Source organism: Alligator mississippiensis, chromosome 11 (genome assembly GCF_030867095.1).
Source record: "Alligator mississippiensis isolate rAllMis1 chromosome 11, rAllMis1, whole genome shotgun sequence".
Taxonomy (NCBI): domain Eukaryota; kingdom Metazoa; phylum Chordata; order Crocodylia; family Alligatoridae; genus Alligator; species Alligator mississippiensis.
The window spans coordinates 48,906,338-48,929,196 of record NC_081834.1 but is presented as its reverse complement, the minus strand read 5'-3'; the positions used below and the strand labels follow the sequence as shown (position 1 = coordinate 48,929,196).

Here is a 22,859-nt window from a genome sequence, read left to right as displayed (position 1 = left end):
GTTTTTTACAAAAGAGAAGAAAAACTCCATTTTAGTCTAATCTTTTCTCTTTAGTAGAAAAAAATGATGATGATGATGATGTTGATGATGATTGCATTAATAAAAAAAATGTTACCAAGTATTTGTCTAAGCCTTATGAAAATAAATTGATTTGATTTATGTAAGACATCTCAGCAAAGGGCAACAGGGAGAAAGAAGAAGCTTCCTAGCTTTACATCCATGGTGAAATGGCACAGGAGCAAATGAAAACAAAACAACATACAGCGGGGGCACTTATAGTAATAAAAGGAATAAGAGGCCATGGTGTCTGTGGTGCTCAGGCTTACTGATGAATGAGCTTGTTGATAGTGGAGTTGGCTCTGAGACTAGCCAAGACATGGTTCCCAGAAGAGGAAAGTAGTTGAACTCAAATATGGCTTGAGGGAAACTGCGACCCCAAACTGAATAGCAAGAGAGAAATGGGAGAAAGGATACTTCCTGTAATAATCTAGGCTAGGTTGGCCAAAGTAGGCCACTGAGGACCATACAGCCCTGGGCCAACCCCTGTGCTTCAGACACTGGGAGTTAAGTGTTTGAAAAAGGGTTCAGAGGAGAGGATCCCAGAGCTTTGCACAGTGCTGGAGCCCCTGAGTCACCCGTCTGCCTCCTCCAGAAGGTTTGGATAATACACTTACAACCTACTGGGAGTATGCAGGCTTCATGTATGGACCCTGTTGTTTTCATGGAGCTGAAGTGGGACGCAGGGGAGGGATCCAGATGTTTTGGTTTGCATGGCCAGAAAGTGATGGCGATGTCCCCTTGGAAAAGTAGGACTGTTTGCCTGAGATCACGTGCAGGACTTTCCTCATGGCTCAGTTCAATGGTGAGTCACAGACCAGAAGGGAATAAAGCAGACGTGACCTCTTATTGGGAATCTGGCACTTCTGGACTTTCAGAAATCCTATCTGCTTTTCATTGTATCCTGTCTCTGGTCCTGAGTAGGGACCTACCAAATTCATGCTGGAAGCTGCCTGTGCAGAAGCTCCTTTAATTTTGGAGGTTCCCCTCTGCAATCCCCCACAAATCCTCACCCCCACTCCCACCCCCAGTTGCTGATAGGCTGAGAGGCCCCGGTGGCCCTGCTGCATGTGTCTGACCAGCAGGAAGGCCAAAACAGCACCATATTTAAAACCACAGCTTTTGCCTGTCTGCCAATCAGGAGCGAGAGGCAGGGCCCTGCTGTCAATCGGGGGAGGAGGGGACACATTTCAGGGAACCTGCAAGATGAAGGGAATTGCTGCACAGCCCACGTCCACTGTGAATTCGGTAGATCCCTAGTCGTGAGGACAATGTCAGACAGAGGGGACTTACCACATGTGACAATGCTGGGGCTGTTCTGCTGGGGCAGTGTCAGGGGCCCGAAAGGCAGCCCAGCCTAACCAAAACAGGCTCTAACCTGTGGCCCATCTTTGTTATTGAACAACTGGCCATTGTTAGGGCCTTCTGCCGGGCTGCTGGTAATAGCAGTCTCCACAATAAAGTCCAGCTGTGGCTGCAGGACAGCCAACACTTCTGTCTGAAGATCTGCTGTGGTTAAGCTCTGTGGATCCTGCACTCACTGCTTTTCCAGTTTCTCAACCTGCTCACCTGTGTGTCTGGGCTTTGGCTCTTGGAATCTCCTCTTTGCTTTTCTTATTCACTTCCTCACCCCTGAACCTTGACCAGGACACTGTCTCAGGTTTTCCCCTCATGGGTCTCATGGCTAAGTCTTTGATTCCTGATCCATAACTTGCACTGCGATGTGGAGTCCACCCATAGCTTCTGCTCTCTCCCAGCAGCCTACCCATTAGGCCAGAACGCCTGTGCCACAGTCCTTATAGGCAGCCATCTTCATGTGCATGAAACTCAACAATTGCCATTGGACAGGTGCAATAAAAGTAAGATTGGGTCTCCATATCACACCATTGTCAGCAAAATCCTGATTCCTCTCTGACAGTGTCTGAGAAACTGGGCAATTTTAGGGGTCCTAAGAAACTCACTTGGGCTATTCCATCTCTAGTTTATGGTCCGACCTAATTTAATGAGATTTTGCTGTGAACACTTTGGTACAGGATTGTCCTGACACTCGTGCAACCAGAATGGATTGCATAAAAGGTTAGATGTATGTCTTGGGGAAAAATTCTACTCTGTGTACAGAAGCAGCAGAAGGATTATGTTGTATGCAGGTACTGAAAGCTGCCAGTTTGTTACTCTAAATGTACCACTTTGGCACCTGATGGTGAAATAGGAATCAGGCCTAAATGTCTTAGTAAGCCTGGTGATAACCCTCATCCCAAAAACTTACCACAACTTTTCCCCTGCTCTTATTCCCTGTTCCTAACTTCCGGGGGCAACACACTATTCTTCCCAGGATGTCATTGGGGCTGTGTTTTGGTTGTCTACATGTCATTTATGGCACTGACATGCAGGAAGGATTTCCATTCCTGAATCCACAAGCCTGCCCACATAGCTGGGGCAGTAAGAGCCAGGGAACATACCTGCAGACCTTGTGGATGTGTAGCACGCTTAGACAACTGAAAAAGTTGTCAGTGATCGCCCAAACTTGCCAAGAGTTGCACCCAGGAAGGCAAAGGGAGAAAGATTTCTCATCTTTGCCTCTGAAGGACCAGGGCATCCAAGGGAGAAGCTGGAAACCTTCATCCCTCACCAAATGATTTGAGCCTGGATCAACTGGGCTTCCCAGGAATGCCTACTAACCACCAGCCCCCAGATCAGGCACTACTCAGGGCTGTCTTTGGATCTTGTTTTGAAACACCAATTCGGAGCAGATCTTAAAAGGAACGTATGTGGGAGACATGTGGAACCAGGAGGATGGGAGCAAGTCAGATGGTGTGAGGAAGCTGTTCCCCTAGCAGAGAGCCCTGGATAGCCTGGGCCCTTGTTCCTAGCAGGGCAGACACCTCCCCTCTGGCACAATCCTACATCCATTTTCCCAATGACTATACTAGTGGCATATCTTCTAAAGGATAATAGGAGAAGGGCCTGAATAATGACTGACCTGAGTTGTTAGCTAGCTATGGTAGAAATTAGAAAAAGTCATCTTCAACTACCTGAATTTAAAAATTGAAGCGAATAGGTTCTGTGACCCCTGCCCTTCTCCTCCCAGGTGGTCACCCGGTTATTGAGTCAGAAGGTAAGAAGTTTCTCTTTCAACCTCTCACCCTGTTGACAATGCCTGTGCTTGGTCTTTGTATGTATGTAGTTTCCTCCAGGTACAAAAATAGACTTCCTTCCGGCACACAAGTGTCCAGATTGAGATGTAGACAAATAACTGTAGTCACAGCGAAAATCAGGAAAATCAGGAAAGAATAGACACCTCTCGTATCTGTGTCCCCCCTGAGCTGCTTCTGGGAAGGATGGCATATAATGAATCAATCAAACAAATAAAATGTCAAGTTTTTGACTATTAGCTTTCTCCTGATCATCAGTCTGAGGTCCTCCTGACTGCTCTTGACTCAGTCCTGTCTCTTGGTCCCTGACCCTGGCCTCTTCTCCACCTACTGATTGTGGCCCCTGGGACAGGACCTAATCATGAGGACTGACTGACTGACTATGTTCTTGTCAGTGACATCTGGTAGGGACTGGCACCACTAGACTGATTCAGATCTGAATGTGTCAGGACCTTGACAAAAGTTACATAACAATGAGTGTGCTCCACAGAGTATCAACCAATCAAAAGTCTGAGGCGTAAACTATGCACCACAAGACTGCCCCCTTAACTCAGGAAGAGATGATTGGTCTCAGTCTACATGTCCAGCTGGCGTTGTTCCAGAGCTGAGATTTATTTACACAGTCTCTCATTGCCTCTAAATGTCTTTCCAGAAATCTTTTTTCCTTTTCCTTTTTTTTCCTCATTTCTTCACTTCTAGGTCTCTACAACATTTCCCCACACCTACCTGAGGAGCCAGATATTACAGACAGCTTGTAATGATGCTGAATGCAATCTTTTCTCTTTTTAGAAGCAGTGGGCACATCTACACATGATGCTACTGTGCAGTGGTTACTGTGTCTTTAGTTAGTACTTACATAAACAGGTAGTAAATAAATGCACCATAATTGGACCTACTGCACAGCAGCACCAGCAGACAGCTTTTAAGTGATTAGGGTTGTGGGCAGTAGTATCTCTGCGCATTTTTGCCATGCAACAGTATTACACATAATTATCAGGCTACTGTGAAGTCAGTGTCTCGTGCAGATGTACCTAGTTAAAAATTAAATATAATCCAGGTCTCAGTTGAGAGTTTTAATACTTCTGGGGTGATGGCATAGCTGGGATAGTCCAGGAAATACGTGATATGCAAGTACTTTTATGAGTGATAAATTTTACTGGACCAACTGCATGGTTGGGATAGACTTGGACAACCTTTCACATCCAGTGCTTTCTTCTTCAGGTCAGAGGGAGTTTTTTGTTCCTACTACTAGAAACTTGTTCCACGCTGTCTTATTCTACGTGTGAGAATTATTCTGATTAGGCCTTTAGGCCTTTTCTCTCTAAACTTGCATTGACACAAGTGTGGCGGGCTTGCCGGTGGCAGCCCAGTGTGCCGGCTTCAGAACGGTTCAAAATGATTGGTGGGAGTATTTCCCCTCCGCACCAATCAGGAGCCAGGAGGAGAGAGGCTTGCCCTGCCCCTACTCCAGGGCAAAGTGAGGAGCTGGACCCAAAAAGGAAGTAACACCGCCCGTCTCTGATTGGTCCATTTCCAATATTCCTTGGGAATAAAAAGGCAGTGTGCCCAGCACGTGGACGGCTGTGTCAAGGGATGAAGAAAAGGACAAGTAAGAGCTGACAGAACTGGCCAGGGGGTCACAGCTGTTGCCCCGGAAGAGCCTGAAGAGTGGCAAGCGGCCATGTCCCCCATCCCCGCCATGGGGGATGTGCATGAGTGCTGTCAGTGCACCAGGCAGCTCGGGTCTCCAACCTGTGGCACAAGGCAGGGCCAGAGGTGCACAGAGCAATGCACAGGGCCCCCGAGTAGGCTGCATTGTGGAAGAGCCCCAAAGCAGCTGAGGTCCCCTTGCTGAGGGGAGAGACCCCTCACCCTGAAAGATGAGGACAGCCTCACCAGGCCCTTGGAGTAGTTGTGAGTTGCCTGGGATGGAGATTCCCAAGCAAGAGGAGGAGGGTTTTCCCCCCATGATGAGCAGTTGGGATATTAAAGTTGGTTAAAGAGCAACTGAGATATCTGAGGGTTCTCCACTTCCCTCCTTTCATCTAGGGCCCCCGCTTTTCCTGGGGCGTTGCTATTGCTCATTTATTTCCCCTGAGCCCTGCACTGCATAGTTTGTGAACCCTGCACCTCATGTTTTGTAATGTGGTATTCCACTGGAGTATACATTTGCATGCCTTAACGAGGAACTTGTTTTGACCGTTTGGATCCCACTTTTGTTTACAGAGTTTGGATAGATATGTATATACTCTGCCTACAGTTCTTGCAAGTCGTGGGTGGGTGTGTGTGTGTGTGTGTGTGTGTGTGTGTGTGTATTGGCAAATTGCCTGTCAAGAATAACTGGAAGTGTGGGGAATGGGCGGGGATCAAGTCCTGTGCCCCCCATCATCCGGGCCGACCCCCTGCTTCCCTCCTGCTGCTTAGGGACCAGGCCCGCTTGCTCAGGCCCAATGCAGGGGAGAATTGGGCCCGAAGGTGGGGAGAAGCCGAGCTGCCGTGGAGGGGGGATAGCAGTGGGCCTGGGCCAACCCGGCAGTGGCAGGGGGCAGGAGGAGTGGGCTTGGGGCCAACGTAAGGTGGGGGAAGAGGCTCACTGCTCTCCACCCCCAGCCGCTGCTACATTGGGCTCTGTCGGGCCAGGCCTACTGCTCTGCCCCGCACCGCCATGTTGGCCAGCTTCTCCTCCTCCTCCCCCCCACCCCCCCCATCAGGCCTGGACCTACTCCTCCTCTCCCACTGCCACCTCCACTGCCACAGTGCACCCGCTCCTCCCCCCTGCCCACCCGCATCGGGCCTGCTCCTTCCCGCGCCACGGCCACGTCAGCCCTGCAGGCAGGCAGCCCTGCAGCCCTGCCATCATGGTGGGACCCTGGCACTTGCCTGAACACCTCTTCGCAGTCTGGTTGGCTGCTTGCAAGGCAATCAGAGCACAAATAAAGCATTATGGACAGACAGACAGAAAGACAAGACAGATGAAGGCTTTTATAATATTAGAATATATATATATATATGTATGTATTAATTTTATAACTTTTATGTCTTATTATAGTTGTATAAAGTAAAGGTAACCCTGTGTCCTGGCCTTGCTCTATAGGGGAATCAGGGAAATTACATGCAGCCGGCAGTTCAAACCCCTCACAGCGCACCTGCCCTGCTAACATTCCCCTAATTGGAAAGGGAATACATACTTGGGTATTACGGGGGTTACACAAGTATGCCATTTTGCTGGGGAAGGTTTCCCCCTACATAGTTATGCATTTTCTGTAGCTGAGGGTCTATTAAAACTACCAGCCCTAGACTCTGTGTTCATTGGCAGAATTTAAAAAGATTTTTCAAAGCACTAAGGAGAGCTATGGATACATTCTCATACATATTCGACTAATGTACAGTACAAAGTCTCAGATCAAGCACCTGATTCTGTGGTCTACAATCAAAGAATAGATTCCACTCATCTGTGTGCAATCTGTTCAAATCTGAGGCCTCTGGACCTGTTCTTCTACTACTATCCAAATCCAACAAATTCAGAGGTGCCTATCTGACCAGACTGTGCTCCTTTGCTTTTTCTCTTTTCTAAACAGTGCATATGAGAGGGATGTCTTGCACACAAATGTTTAAGGAACTAATGCTCTTGATGGAGAAACATCATGTAGATTGAGTGAGAATCTGGAAGTCTTATTTCACTAGAAAATCACACAGTGAGAGATTTGGCATTCTGTGTTAGAATGAAAACATTCAAATATGACATTTCCTCCTTAAAAAAACAAACTCAAAACCCTACCCCTAGAAGTTGATTTAAGAAAGAATGAAACATATTGTCTTTTGTCCTTCCTGACATGCTTTGTTCTCTCCCACCTGAAGACACAGGTTACTAAGACATTTCTCTGAGCAGAAGTCTGCAGAGTTTTCAAACACCTGACTGGAGAACGGTGTGCCGGAGCACCTGTTGGGGCTGAAAGTGGAGCTTAATTAAAGGCTTGGGGCAAGAGTCCCCAAAGTGTGGGAAGGTTTGTGTATTTTTCTCCCCTTAGATTTCACAATTATTGCTGAGGAGTGACATCATGCCCACAATGTTGTATTGGCTTTTTAAAACACTGTATTTTTATGACATGTCTGTTCCCCTCTCTCTGCTACCTGATTTACTCAGTGAGCTGCAGACACAGGACTGACAGAGTTACAATACCCCTTTTTACAATGTCTCTGTTTCAGACTGATTTTAAATTGTTTTTTATATATTGCCCATTTTCCATTTTCTCAACCCATAAAATATTTTTTCAGGCTCTGTGCATCAGCTACTAGTATATTATTGAATTCTGAAACATAAATGGAGTTCATGCACAAGAGACTTTAAACTAATTTACATCCTTAGAAAACTACTGCTGGCCCATACTAGAGGAATGCCATGCCTGGAACAGCCACTTCTTTCATTTTAAAGTAACGATAGCAAAAGAAGAGATTTACATGGGTTGCTTGTGTATTTGCTTTTGAGCGTATAACTCTTTATTTCTTGGAAATGTACATGTACCATTAGGATGGAAAAAGAAAACATTTTAGGACTGTAGTAGAAAAGATTAAGCTTCTTACTGAACACATCACAGAATGAGATAAAGCAGATGCAGGTAAGTGATTACTGTTTTCTTCCAGTCCTATTTTATACAGGTGAAGATTCTTAAATCAGATTTATCTTTATTATAAACAGCACCATTTGTCTCCTTAAAGATACTAATGTGGTAATGACAAAAGAAGTGGCATGTAAATGTTTCTCAAAATATCTCTCATGTATTATATTTGAATACAGGGAGATTTTGCAGATCAAGGATGGTTTGAGAAGCCAGGACCAGTAAAACCACCCATTCCAAAAAACAGTGTCACAGACATCTTAATAGCACGTCTAATATTGGAATACAAATCATAGGCAATTATGAAGACAATACAGATAAGGCATAGTGAGCTGCTGATTTAAAAGAAATATCCATTAATCTAAGAGAGTCGCAGAATCGTTAGCACTGAAAAAAATGTTTAAGTTCCTGGGTCATATCGGTTTCCAACAGGTGGCCAGCCAACCAGGCAAAATAACTTCTTACTGGTGTTGCTGAGACTACATGCTGTAGGTTGTGTTTTGAGCGTTGTGTGAACGGTGTATGGCGGGAATAGGTTTCATAGATACGTAGATAAATTAATATTTTAATTTGGGGTGGGGAACAGGGTGAGAAATGTTCCTTAAAAAGTGAAATGTCAAGTTCACTAAAAAAAAGTCCAGGTACATTAATTGAAATACTAACAATATAGATCAAAAGCATTATAGGACTGGCAAGTCTTCTTTTTCTTATATTATATTAGTGGTTGCATAGAATTTAAATGATATGGAGAGGCCTCTAGCAATGTGAGAGTAACTTTGTTTCACTTTTTTCATGAAAACAATGTTTTTATTTTAAGCAGTTTTTTGTAGTCTTTCCTTCTCTTTCTTTTTCTTTTCCTTTTTTTAAACAGCCTACAGCTGATCTCACTAGGTGTTACCTTTCATCGAGTCTTAGTTCAGTTTTGACTGCCCAAGTTACTGTATTGTGATATCCAGAAAGAGTTGAGAACCTGTCCTCTGAAATCCAGATGCTTTTATGGGATACCTACCCAAGCACTTGAAAAACTGGACACTAAAAACCCATAGCTGATGGAAGATTTTCTGTTAAAACCATTCCTTTAAATGGGACACGGGCCTTCAGGCTTTCCATAGATATTTTCCTCTACTAAAATTTCAATTAAAAATACACACATTCTTTTCTCACCTAAGTTTGTAGGATTCATTCAGCAAATATTTTGACTGTAGATACCTTCAAGCATTCATTGTCCCATTAATTGCCCAGCACATGCTATGGCTGGGGAGCTTCTTCTCCTGCTACCGATCACATTACTCATGGTATATGTCACTGCTGGTGGTGATGGAAAAGGAGAACGGCCAGAATGACCGAGCCACATTCAATCATTGTGAAATGTTTTGCCATGAGTTTTTTCTGTGAGATTGTTTCTCATCGAGTTCAGTCAGACTCGCATGTAAAAAGGTAGTATTTGTAGCACAGGTACTATATGGCTACTATTGCCAGCATGGAGCATAGGAACTGATTATTTTACCAGCATTTGGGCAGGGAAGGTGGCATGCATTGACTTCCTCACTGCCATGGCTAGATTGCAACTAGGACTCCAATAAACTTGCTTAACCCTAGCTATGACATCTCTGTAGAGCATAGTACTTGAAGAATAGGCAACCTTTTCCAGCTGCAAACTGGAGTAACCTATTGCAGGTTGGAGGTGGGCACCCTAGCACCCTACCACCACTGCCACCAATCTCCACCTGTGGCACAAGAAAAACACCCACAGATAGTGCTTGTCCTTGTGACAGCCTGGGGAGAGCACCTGCAGAAAGTGCCCCCCACCTCCAAATGCCACCAATGCCACAAAATGGTCAGGCCAGATTCAAAGGTTTTGCAGGCCATGGGTTGCTAATCCCTGGTGTAATCATTTCTGTGTCCGCAGCATAGACATACCATGAGTTAAGCCACTACAGCTCACTTGTAGGTGGGACCTGCAGCTGGAGATAGAAATATTAGCCTAAAAATAGGAAATCTTTATCCTAAATAAACATAGTTACCCAGGAAGTGAGGCTATTGTCTTATCAACCATAATGTATGCCATTTCTTTCACAGGAGAAAAAAGCCTGCCTGCTGCCTCAGCTTCCATGAGTGTTATCCAGTAGGAAGTGTGTGCATATTCCACCAGGCATTTGGTTCTTGTCCAGGGTTTCAGGCAAATCCACATGGAGAGGAAATGAAGAGTGAGAATGAAACTTCTTCAGCAGACTTCATTCTGCTGGGACTCCTGAGCTGGACCAATGTACACAAGTTCTCCATGGCCATGATCTTATTAGCCTTCATCGCCGCCTTGTCTGGGAATGCTCTTCTCGTACTTCTAATCCAAGTAGCTTCAACCCTTCACACTCCCATGTACTTTTTCCTCAGCCAATTGGCCTTCATGGACATCTGTCAGACACTGACAATTGTCCCCAAAATGTTAGCAGACTTTCTGACCCTAGGCAACCCCATTTCTCCAGCTGGCTGTGGGGCTCAGATTTTCCTTGTGCTGACAATGGATGTATCAGAGTGCCTCCTCCTGGCAGTCATGGCTTATGACAGGTACATAGCGATCTGCAACCCCTTGCAGTACCCCATCCTCATGAGCAGAAACATCTGCTTTCTTTTATCAGCTGGAGTCTGGATGGGAGCATCAGGATACGCTGTGTTTCACACAATGTTTATACTGGCTCAAAAGAGATGGGCGAATTCTTTTGTGAGATCCCAGCCCTGCTCAAATTGTCCTGCTCTGACACCTCTCAGTATGAGACTCTGGTGTTTCTGGCTGTCATTGTCCTGCTCCCCATCCCTTCTTCCATTATACTAGCCTCTTATGCTTGTATCCTCTCCAGGGTCCTGAGGATGAAGTCAACCAAGGGACAGCAGAAAGCTCTAGCCACTTGTTCCTCCCATCTGACTGTGGTGGTCATGTTTTACGGGGAAGGCATCTTCATGTACATGAGACCCAGATCCTACCACTCCCCAGAGCAAGACAAGATTGTGTCTCTGTTTTACACCATTGTCCCCCCAGTACTGAATCCACTCATCTACAGCCTGAGAAACAGGGATGTCTTACATGCCCTCAGAAAGTGGATTGGGAAATGCAGACACTTCCAGCAAGATTGACAGATGGAGGAGAGGGGAAAAGGGGGAGTGGGAGGCTTGCATGCTGCTGTGGCAAGGGGTGCTGGCTGGAGGTCATGGCTCCGTGGTGGCCACTTTAGAGCCTGGCAGCCCTAACTATAAAGTAATATCTCTGATGTCCAGCCTGAACCTTCTCTCTAAAAATTTTTGGCTGCTCTTCCTAGTAACCAGGGGTGGTGCCTGGGGGAACAGAACCTCCCCCAATTCCCTCTGGTCCCCCCTGGTAAGTTTGTAAGTTGCCACCAGATCCCCTCTCAGACTTCTCCTGTGGAGACTGAATAGTTTCAGGCCATTTATCCTCTCCTTATAGGGCCTGCCCTGCTGCCCCTTGACCATGCGCGTGGCCCTCCTCTGGACCCTCTCAATGCTAGCCACATCCCTCCTGAAGTGTGGCATCCAGAACTGGACGCAGTACTCCAACTGCGGCCTGACCAGCACCGCATAGAAGGGAACGATCACCTCCCTGGACCTGCTTGTGATGCATCTGTAGATTCATGACAAGATGCAGTTAGCCTTACTGACCGCTTCCTCGCATTGGTGACTCATGCTCATCCTGGAGTCAACGATGACTCCAAGATCCCTTTCTGCCACTGTGTGGACAAGAAGGGTGTTCCCAGCCTATAGGTATGTTGCTGGTTCCTTCTCCCTAGATGCAGCACCTTGCCTTTGTCTGTGTTGAAGTCCATCCTATTCTCATCCGTCCACCTCTGTAACCTTCCTAGATCTAGCTGGATTCTGTCCCTCCCCTCTAGCGTGCCCACCTCGCCCCACAACTTGATGTCATCAGTGAATTTGGAAGATATGCTTTTTCATTTGCTGCAATCACCAGATTGCCAAGCCTATCCTGTAGGGTCCTCATGTTACCCGATGCCTTCTTCTTACTTCCTATGTATTTGAAAAAGGACTTTTTATTATCCTTAATTCTGGTCACTAGCCCGAGCTCCATCTCTGCCTTGGCCTTCCAACAGCCTCCCTGATTAACCTGTTCTATTCAGCAGAAATTTTAGATTAACCTGTTTATTTAGCAGTTTTATTAGTGAAAAAGGCTGTTACACAAGAATCTATGTAAGTCTTTCGTAAAATAAATCGATTTGATATATTCCAGATATCATGAAAAAGGGCAACAGGGAGAAACAGGAAGCTTTCAAGGTTCACATTAATGGAAAGAATGCAGAGCAGTAAATGAAAACAAAACCGTGTCCAATATTCCTTTCTTTGTGACTGGAAGGAATGGAGCTGATGGGTAGACACAACAAAATGAATGCACAGAATTAATGAAATAAAGGAATTTTTCATTAAAAATGAATAAGATGGTGAAACATGTTAATAGGAGTGCTCCTTCTCAAAGAAGCAATGGAACAATTTTGTGAAGGCTGGCTATCTCCATAATCCTAACTTTACCTACAAAATGAACAAACCAATGTGCTACATTCATATAGAGCATTCTTCCATCTGCTCCTGAGAAGAAATACCTATGAACTCCTTCTGAGATGTTGAAATCTCTATGATGTCACTGAGGGGAAAGTATTACAGGTCAGTCTGTGTGTCCCCCTGGATTGAGTGAGGGTGAGAAAGAAAAGGCCATTGTGTTTGTGGTCCTCATGCATAATGATGGATGCGCCTGTTGATAGTGGAGCTGGCTCTGAGACTAGCCAAGGTTCCCAGAAGAGGAAAGTTGTTGAATTGAAATTTGGCTTCAGGGAAACTGACCCCAGACTGAATACCAAGACAGAGAGGGGAGACATACGATCCTTCCTCTAATAATCTTGGCCACATGGGCCGAAGAAGGCGACTGGAGACTATAAAGACCTGGGGCAACACCTGTACTTGAGACATTGGTGTTAAGTGTTTGAAAAAGTTTTCAGAGGAGAGGATCCCCAGAGCCATGCACAGTGCTAGAGATCCTGAGTCACTCCTCTGCCCCCTGTGCACATGTACAGCATGGTGGCCATAGGCCTGGAGTGGCTGGTGTGACCCAGCGCAAGGGAGTGAGCATGGCAAGTTTGAACCTAATGTATATACGACCTACTGGGAGTATTCAGGCTTCATGTGTGGTGCCTACTCCATTGATATAGCTGAAGTGGGAAGCAGGGGAGTCATCCAGGTGTTTTGGTTTGCATGGCCAGAAAATGATGGCAATGTTCCCATGGAAAACTAGGACTCTTGTCCCGAATGGTCCTTAGAAAGTTCATGTTGAACTTAACCTACCTGGACATATAGGAATCCTATCTACTTCTCCTTTTATAAGCCCTATGGTCATGAGTAGGGACCTATTGAATTCATTGCAGAAGTGGGCTGTCCAGCAACTACCTTAATCTTGCAGGTTCCCCTGTGCACCCCCTTGCCAAACATTGCAGATTGGCGGAGGGGCCCTGGTGGCCCTGCTGCTTGTGGCTGACCAGTTGGGAGGCAAAAACAGCACCATATTTAATACTACAACTTTGCCCTTCCTGCTAATCAGGAGTAAGTGGCAGGGCCTCTCTGCCAATCAGTGTGTGGGGAGGGGTGTGGAGGGGACAGGACATGCCAGGGACCCTGCAGGATTAAGGGAGCTGCACAGCAGACTGCCACTGTCAATTCGGTAGGTCCCTAATTATGAGGACAAAGTCGGGCAAAGGATACCAGAGGGCATTGAACATGTGTGCCGGTGGTGGAGATGTACTACTGGGGCAGTGCCAGGGGCCCTAATAGGCAGCCCAGCCTGGACTAATTCCCTAAACAAAAGAGGCTGTTACTGGTGTCCCCACTCTGCTATTGAACCAACTGGCCACTGTTAGGGCCTCCTGCCGGGCTGCTGGTAATGGCTGTCTCCTCAGTAAAGTCCAGCTGTGGCAGCAGGGTGCAGGCCAGATGACACTTCTGTCTGAAGATCTGCTGTGGTAAGCTCTCTGGATCCTGCTGGGTTTTCTGCTGTGGGTTTCCAGCTTCTCACCCTGCTTGCCTGTGTGTTTTGGCTCCAGCTCTTTGAATCTCCTCTTTGCTTTGCTTGCTCACTTCCTGACTCCTGAACCTTGACCGGGGCTCTGCCTGAGGTTTTCCCCAAAGGATCTTATAGCTAAGTACTTGATTCCTGATCTCTGACTTGGCCATAGATTTGGAGTCCACACATAGCTTCTGTCTTCTCCCAACAGCCTTCATATTAGGCCAGAACACCTATGCCATTTCTTACAGGCAGTCATCTTCATGTACCCCCAGGGTACTTGGAAAGGTGCTAAGGGGTGCAAGTGGGTGGGCAGCAATGAAGCACTGCCACCCACCACCCTATAGCCTGAGAAATAGGGATGTCTTAGGAGCCCTAAAAAAGCTGGTTGGAAAATGCAGAGTCCTCCATGAAAACTGACAGAAGCTGTAATTCCCTGTTAGGTGCTAGGATCAATAAAAAGGTTCAGGTCTGTTGGCAGGGTTTTCTGGAATATTTTGAAGGAGGCTTTATATAATTATATAAACATTGCCTCCCATGTCCTCACCCTCACCCTCACCTTCTCCCTTCAGTTCCTGCTGCAGAAGATTTCAGTAGCTTCAGGGCCTACAATATTACCTCTCAAAGCACCTGGCCACAGAATGAGCAGAGCTTTTCCGAGGGGGAGCAGGGACTATAATAGTCTTTGGCAGGACCCAGGACTTCAGGACCATGGCGTTCCCCACTAAATAGGGAAAGTGCCCCTACTGCTTGCCCACAAACTGCAAAAGAGTAGATCATCCCCACCCGGGGAGACTGGGCCCCAGAGTGCCTTCTGCCAATCCTCTCTTCCCTTCCTCCAGTTCCCAAAGCTCCAGGTCCCGGGCAGCCGGCAAAACAAGCTGATCCTGCTAACCCCTCCTGAAAGCCTAAGGACCACTCCTACCAGGTCCAAGACCAGCTCCCCACCGCAAGGCTGGACAAGGGCAATGGACAGACGTCTGGTGCCCAGCAGCACCAACCAGGTGAGTGTGGCATGACCTGAGCATTTCCAACCATGTGCCCATGGTCTGCTTGTGGAGATGGGGAAACCAAGGCACAGGCTGCATGAGGGTCATTGGCAGAGCCATGGATTGGACCTGGGAGCCCTGAGCTTTGAGCACTAGTCCCATGTGTCTCGTTCCAGTGCCTAGGAGCTAATAGTGCCTCAGGCCTCCTGTTGCTCCAGGAAAGGCTGTGTTCAGGCAGGTTGGGCAGGAGCCCTATTGGGCAACCCTGAGCAGAGTCTGAGCTGCCTGCCAGGGCCTGTGATTTCTGGGGCTGCTGTCAACAGTGTGCAGGATGGCACAGCCTCCCACCCCCTCGGGATCCCACAGAGTGTGCAGAAGGATCCCCAGCCCATGGCCATGTTAAGGTGCTTAAAGGACTATCTCTGTTTCCTGGCAGGATGGAAAGGATGAGACATGCCTTAAAGGCAAAAGGAATGCATGCAACCATAAGCAACCTTAAAAAGCAGACAGGAAGATCCCCTCCCCCTGTTCACAAAGGATGCACAAGTAAATTAGCAGCCAGGTGAGTGTGACCTGACCTGAGCATTTCCACCCAGGTGCCTATGGTCTGTATAGATGGGGTAACTGAGGCACAGGCTGCAGAAATGGAAGCTTAATAAAGGCAGAGAAAAAGCTGCGGAGACTCATAATTGTCTTTGAGTGAAAATCTAGGTCCTCAGGGCAATCTAGATCCTCACCAGCCCTAACTACAAGATCCATTGACCCACCAGATGCTATTAAGATCAGAGGGTGCTATTAAGCTCAGAGGCTGGAGACAGACATGGGATGCTGGAACCGTGTACTTAGGTCTCTATTCTAGGCCACAGATATAAGGCAGCCTCCCCATAATATATTTTGTCAACAAGTAAGACATCAAGTTGTGGCAGGCGAGTGTGAGACAGGCTACCCATACAGGAGAACTCCATATTCCTGTTACACAACTTTATAGACACTCTTAGTGCCTCACACATGGCCTGTGGGCTTCAGTTTGGGAACAACAGCATTAGCCATGCACAGTGTCTCCTCAGTGTATCTGGACATCTGCAGCTCCAGTGCCTCCAGCTGCAGCTGTGGATGCCTAACAGCTCTGGGGCCGCTCTGGCAGTTCTGCGCCTGGGCCAGAGAAGGAGAGAAGTGAAGTCATACAGCTACATTAGGCCACCATAGGAAATGACCCTTCTAATGACCATCCCCTCATCACAGAGACGTTGTGCCAGGGGTTCTGCCCCCTGGGACCTGCTGCGTTGGCCCAGCACAGTCAGGTTTATCTCTGATTCTGGAGAGGATTTCAATAAAAACCATGTCCCTAGAGTCTGCACACCAGTCTTCTCTGTGCTCAGAGGCCAGGACTTTCCCCATATGGTTGCTGATTTTGAAGTAGCAGGCATACGTCCACCAGGGACAGCACTGAGACCCCATTTCCCCATCTCAACCATTCCACGTTGGCCTCCAGGCACGCCCCATGTAAGACATTTCTGGTCACTACTGGCTTTACCCAAAATGTAAGCAGGGCTTGGAAGTGAAATGCCCAGATCCCAGCCCCAGAGTCCACCAGGCAGTCAGCCCTCAGGGATGCAACTTCTCTCGAGTGTAAAACAAGCTCAGTATTTCTCTCATGACATGGGTAATTCCAGAGTTGAAAGGAATATGGTGACATCGGGGGAAACTCAAAGATTTAAAATCAAACATCTCTGGGCCATGCATGATACTTGGTTGACCTCGGGGGGATGGAGCTGGGAGCCGGTGTCCAAGCCCTGCTCCAGCAAGAAGAATTGAAGTGGGAACGAGAAGTAGCCAAATCCTGGTGCAAAATGCTTCTGATCTCATAGCAGGGAGAGCCAAGGAAGGAGTCCCATTCTGGGGAGGGAAAGCAAGGGCCAGAAGCAAGCTTGGCCAGGGTAGGCTCTTGTCTTGGATTTAAATCTCTGTTGGACTGGTCCCCCTCAGGATTGTGCTTGGTGAGGAGAGAGGGCCAAAGGCAACACCACCATTTCCCACCTCCCACTTCCTCCTGCATGACACATCTTGTTGGAGGGAAAATAGAGTGATGGATGGTGGCTGCACCCACCCTTTGGGCTCTGGAGCAGCACAAATCAGTGACTTCAGCAAGAGTCTGCACTGATCCTCTGATGAGCACAGACAGCTCATTCCACATATCAAGTAAAGCCGTAGAGGTGGCAATGCACCACTGCCTCCTCCATCCCGTGCCAAGTAAAATGGCCTTGCATGACATGCCCTGGCATGCATTGGAGAGTTACCGATCTGTGGCGTAGGCCATCCCTGCCAAAGTGAACTTTTTTGAGTGTTCTCTAGGTTGAACACCCCACAAAAACTGCAGAGCTCTTCCATTGTGACTGTATTACTTTTATCACTGAACACAAACAGGCTTGACTCAGCCTTTTCTCAAGGGTCTAATGGGAGACCCTTGTCTGGTGCATGGGGGTGTGATGAGGGGTACGGGGAGCTGTTCCTAGACCCAGTGGGAACAGTTCACTGGCTCTTTCAATGACTCCTGGCATCCATCTAGAAGTCCCTCATGCAGCCTGTGCCTTGGTTTCCCCATCTATACAAGCAGACTATAGGCACATGTTTGCAAATCCTCATGTTATGCCACACCCACCTGGTTTCTGCTGCCAGGTGCCAAATGTCTGCCCATTACCCTTGTCTAGGGGGACATGGCAGGAGCTGTTCCTGGACCCAGTGGGGGCAGTTCGCTGGCTTCCAGGTGGTGTTACTGCTATTGGCTGCCCTTGCCTTCAGCTATGGACGTAAAGCTGCAGGAACTAGAATAAGAGCAGAGATGATTGGGAAAAGTCACTCTGGAGCCCAGTTTCCCAGGCAGAGATGACTTACTCCTCTGCAGTCTATGGGGAACCAGCAGGAGAGCTTTCCCTACTTAGTTGTGAACGCAAAGGTCGAGCATGCATGGATCCTTCCAAGAACTATCATAATCCCTGCTCCTCAAGGGAAACTTCTGCTCATGCTGTGGCCAGGTGCTGGGATAGGTAATATTTTAGGGTGTGAAGCTACTGGCATCTTCCGCAGCAGGAACTGAAATGAGAGGGAGAGGATGAACACAAGGGGAGTTCAAATTTATATAGTTACTTGGACCTGTATCATTCATAAATGCCATTTGGTATAGCAGAAATAGGGAGAGCCTTGTAAATGTATTTGATTTGACCTGATAGGAATGAATCAGCAATAAAATAACTACAGCAGGGCCAGAGGGTGAGCAGTCAGTTATTATTCCAGGTTTGCACATGCCCAAAAATGAGATCAGACAGTTATTTCATTCTAGGAGCCCAAGCTATGGACCGGGAGGATAGAGGTCTACACTGTTAGGGTGACAATATTTTGGTCTTTGTGAGCACTGGATTTGCAGCCAAATACAAGGGTTTAACCTGTGGCTTAGAAAAAACTGCATACCAAAAGGCAGAATGATATCTAAGCCACCCATTTGCTTATACTAAGTAACCATCTTAACTGTGTCAACCATTTTTAAGTGAGTCTGTGTGAGCCTGTGTGTTGTGAATGAGGTGAAACTTTAGGAATGTGGAAGATGGTACAATCTGGGACAGAAAAACAGACTGGAATGTGGAAACAACATGCAATTGGTAACAGAATCTGAGATGAACATATGCAAAAGGGTGACTGGTGATTGGTGAAGAAGCATCCAGATTTTGGTCAAAGTCTGCCCATTGACTGAAAGAAGAAGGTTCATGGCCTTGGACATGCGCTCATAGCAAAAAGGCATGTAAATAAATGAAATGCATAGGCAATTCCATGCTTATGAAGCAAACAGTAAACAGAGGCGGAGCTTAAGATGGGAGGAGAAATGGGGGGAACAGAAGAGGTGGAGTGAATGTTAATGAGTATAAACCAAAGTGGATAAAAGTAGGGGAAAACTATTGTTCAGGGCTGCTCCCCTGGTTTCTTGGGCTGGGGGTCTGTGAGGGAGCTCACCCAAAGCTGTTTCCATTCTGAATAAAGCTGCTGTGAGCAATGTGTGCTGGTGTTTGCTCCCTGCTTGCTCTTCCTAATGAGTAACAGGGCCCGTGATCAATTGGATCGTTGTCTCCCTAGTCGTTGGGTGCTGCATGGAGTCAGGGTCTAGCATACACTAAACAGACTGAAAACCAGCAGGAATAAGAAACAGACAAGACAATGCTAAAAGAGAGTTCAAGGAGACTCACAAATTAAACATCAAGAGGTTGCGAGGAACACCGTGTTCTCTCGAGTGTGCACAAACCCAGACAATCAGAAATCTTGGAGCTGAACTTGATGATCTTCTGAGGTCCCTTCCAGCCCTAATGTCTATCATTTCTACCATGTCTATGAAATCTGTGCCAGGTGAGAGAGAGCTCGTCTGAAATCCTTTATGACCAAGAGCAGCAGAAAGGAAGGAGAAGGCCAAGCAAGCCACTTCCACGCACTTGGTGGGATCCTTGTCGTCTCTCCATTCTTGCTCTATTCCTAACACTACCCTTATCAACTAGGGGATACTCTATCAATAGGGGATACTAAGACTTTCTGAAAAACTAATTCCTACCAATCCTAATACTAAACTACTGACTACACAAATTAAGCTACTAATGACATTAACTAATTAACATAAAACTGCTACTAGCAATATAAATCCTTATCACTAATAATACAATAATAAAACTGGGAACTCTAGGAAACCATATCACTTTTCACTCTCTGAGTTAATACCAAAAGTATGAGGAAAAAATACTTGACAATGCCTTTTCCTCTCCGACCAGTCTCCACAGCGATGTGATGGCACAACAATGCATGGGGCATTAACCAGCCTGTGTCAGGCCCTATACCGAGGAATTTCAACCAGACTGCCATGGCTTTCCTTTCTTTCTTCAGACAGTCCACATGCATCTGAAATTCTTCCTGTGTAAATTAAAAAAGGTGGGGTGGGATTTGTCTTGGTTTCCTGTCCTGCCTCCTGCCTTCTTTCCTACCAAAAGGAAAAAAATATATATATCTCCCTGCAACACATTTCTCTTTGGGGCTGATCAACCATGTACTTAAACCCTTCCCCACCAATTGGCAATAGTGATGCTTTTTCCCTGAAACCACATTTTCAAAGCTCCCATGTGGAATTGATGATTCCACAGAAATGAATCCAGTTATATTTCTGAGAGCATATTATAGTTTATGTTTCCACAAAAAGGACTGCAATTCCAAATAAAGCAGAAGTGAATGGAAATCTTTACAGATAAATCGCTACTGAAGTGATCTGGGCACCCTCAGGCCTTCCTTAAATATACAGTGAAGAAGGAGCATTAAAGGATTCATTACCTGGTTACCCTATTTCCAGTTAGGAAGCCATTCTGTAAGACCTTTGATAGATGGAGGTGGTGTTTTATGCAAGTCATTGTAGGAATCAGAACATATCTGACTTTCCCTGAGCACCCCTTCAGACCACCAGGAGGAAGTTTTTCCTTTGATGGTTGGGACAGAAGTTACTCATAGACGGGTTTAAGAATCAGAACCTGGTTTAAGCGTGTAGCAGAACAGAAGTTCAGAGCACACAAACCAGCGTCAAAATGGCTGAAACTGGTTTAAGATAAACCTGTCTAAATGTTGTATCAGACTTAGTTGGTTTGGGTCAAACCAGTTTATGCAACTTCTGTTCCCAAATCATTCCTCATTTAAGTTAAACCAGAGTCTGCCAGGATCCCAGCATGCTCTGCAATCCTGGGCTGGGCTGTGATCTCTGCTCCAGAGAGCAGGGCTGGTCCCACCCCTCTTCTCTCTAGCCCAGCATGGGACCGTGGCCAGATGCCAGCTGCTATGGCCCCTTATAGCAAAGGGAGCAGGGAAAGGATTTATTTCCAGCCTCCCCTCTCCCACCAGGGGACCACAGCTGAGGTCTGCCTGCCTGGGGTGTAGTAGCTCCTCAGGCATTTCCCCCCTCCACACTCCACCGTCAGAGGCAGGGGCAACACAACAGTTCAGCTCTGGCCGTGTGTTTACAACCTTTAACCCCGTGGCTTCTGCCCAGCGTACAGAGCTCTGGTTCTAGCTCCCTGCGCTGGGCAGAAGCCGCTGAGCTAAATCTTCCTTCCACGCAGCTTTGACCTCCCACCCTGCTCCCACTCCCCTTTCCCACCGCACAGCCCCCCACCAGGAAGAAGCTTCAGTTCCTGGGACACCATGAGAGAGGCGGCTGTCTCTGTTATGGTCCCTGCTCCCTCGTCGCTTCATTGGCAGGGTGGGGGCATGGCCAGAGACCCTGTTATGGGAGGGGGCCAGCAGCGGGATTATTTCCCCCCTCTATCCAGCGTCTGGCAGAGGGGGCAGGGAAGGAGCTTGCCCCACTGCTCGCCCAGTGCAAGCAGTGATTGGTGGTGGTTGGGATGAGCAGACCATCCAGGCTAATTTGGGCACACCTCCTAATCAAGGCCCTGCCACAGCTGCGGCCTCAGAACTGATTGGTCCTGTGGCCTATCGTGCTTCCCATGAGGCACACATTTAATTTCCTCAGAAAAGAAATATTTTAGTCCATGTAAAGTCATTGGGCTCAATTCTGGGCACGCAGACACACACACAGATGCAAGTGCACACACACGCAGATGCACGCACACGCAGATGTGCACACGCAGAGAGGCACAACACATGAACTCACTTGCACACTCCCACAGAGATATATGCATACATACAGATGCATGCACACACACGCAGATGCATGCGCACACAGACAGACATGCACAGAGACAGACAGAGACAAGACATACACAGACCCAACAAAACATGGGAGGGGTAGCTACGGGGGGCTAAGGTGAATTTTGGGGTTCCTTGACTCCCCTAGTGCTGCTGCCTGCCTGCAGAGGCACAGTGGCACTCCCAGTCTGCACCCTGCTAATCTAATGTAAAGGAAAACAGAAGTAATACAGCAACATGAAAACCTAGACATCCAGGCTAGGAACAGACATTCAAGATGCCAGCGCCTGAATTAATTCAATCTTTGCAGGTTAGTGTAACCTGTCTAGCTCGAACCAATTTGGAAGTGAATAGACATTCAGGAAATGCAGGCACAAGTCTGCAGTGGCTCATGTCAGAAGCCGGGGGGCGCTAGAGCACAGGGGGTGGTGGGGATGCGCGGGTGGCCAGCCCCGGCAGTAGCCTGGAGTGAACTGGCCGGCCCCGAGGCCCCAGCAGTGGCAGGGCCTTGATGAGGAGAGGTGTGCCCAAATTAACCTACCCCGTGGTGCAAAGGAAGGCAGATCCCCTGCCCTGCACCGGTCAACCCGAGTCAGGGGAAAATTCCTTCCTGACCACAAATCAGGCAGTTAGTTTGACCCTCAGCTCGTGAACCACACATACCAGGCGGGCAGTCAGGAAAGCCAGTTCCCTGCACTCACTCAGAGCACCAGGCCACCCCGGTCAGCGTCCTGTCTTCGACTCCGGCTAAACTTGGATGTGTCAAAGAAAGGCTTTAAAAAAATGTGTCCAGCTATGCCAAAGGGATCAGCAAACATCCTGCTAGAGCTTTGCCTGTGAGCAAGCTCCTGTAACCCTGTAGCCTGAGATGTGATCAGTAGCGTGTGCAAACAGGGAACTATTCGACTTGGGCTCAGATTTGGCCAATTCAGATGCCAACGATTCGATTTTGAGCTCCAAATCAGTTTTCTGCTTCAATTCGGAGATTCGGCCATAGGGTGTAATGGGAAATCAATGACATATTGTATGGTCAGTTTATACAAATATCCACACTGAAAACAACAATATCTATAATTTTGTTGTTTTGTGTCTGATTTCGATTAAACTTGCAGGGGTGGTAGCCCCTGAGAGCATGAAGCCTGCCAAGTTTCAAGGAGATAAGTGCAGGGGTTTGGGGATAACTGCACCCCAAATTCTTGAAAGCAAAACTCCTGTCATGTGTATGTGTTATGCCACAGTGGGGTGAAATCTGCAGGGGTGT

The 22,859-nt window shown here is 47.3% G+C and overlaps 1 pseudogene; it reads left to right on the top strand.

The window, feature by feature from the left end:
• The first annotated feature begins 10,025 nt into the window (after positions 1–10,025).
• Positions 10,026–10,954, top strand: LOC132244057 (olfactory receptor 2V1-like; annotated as a pseudogene).
• The last annotated feature ends 11,905 nt before the right edge of the window (positions 10,955–22,859 follow it).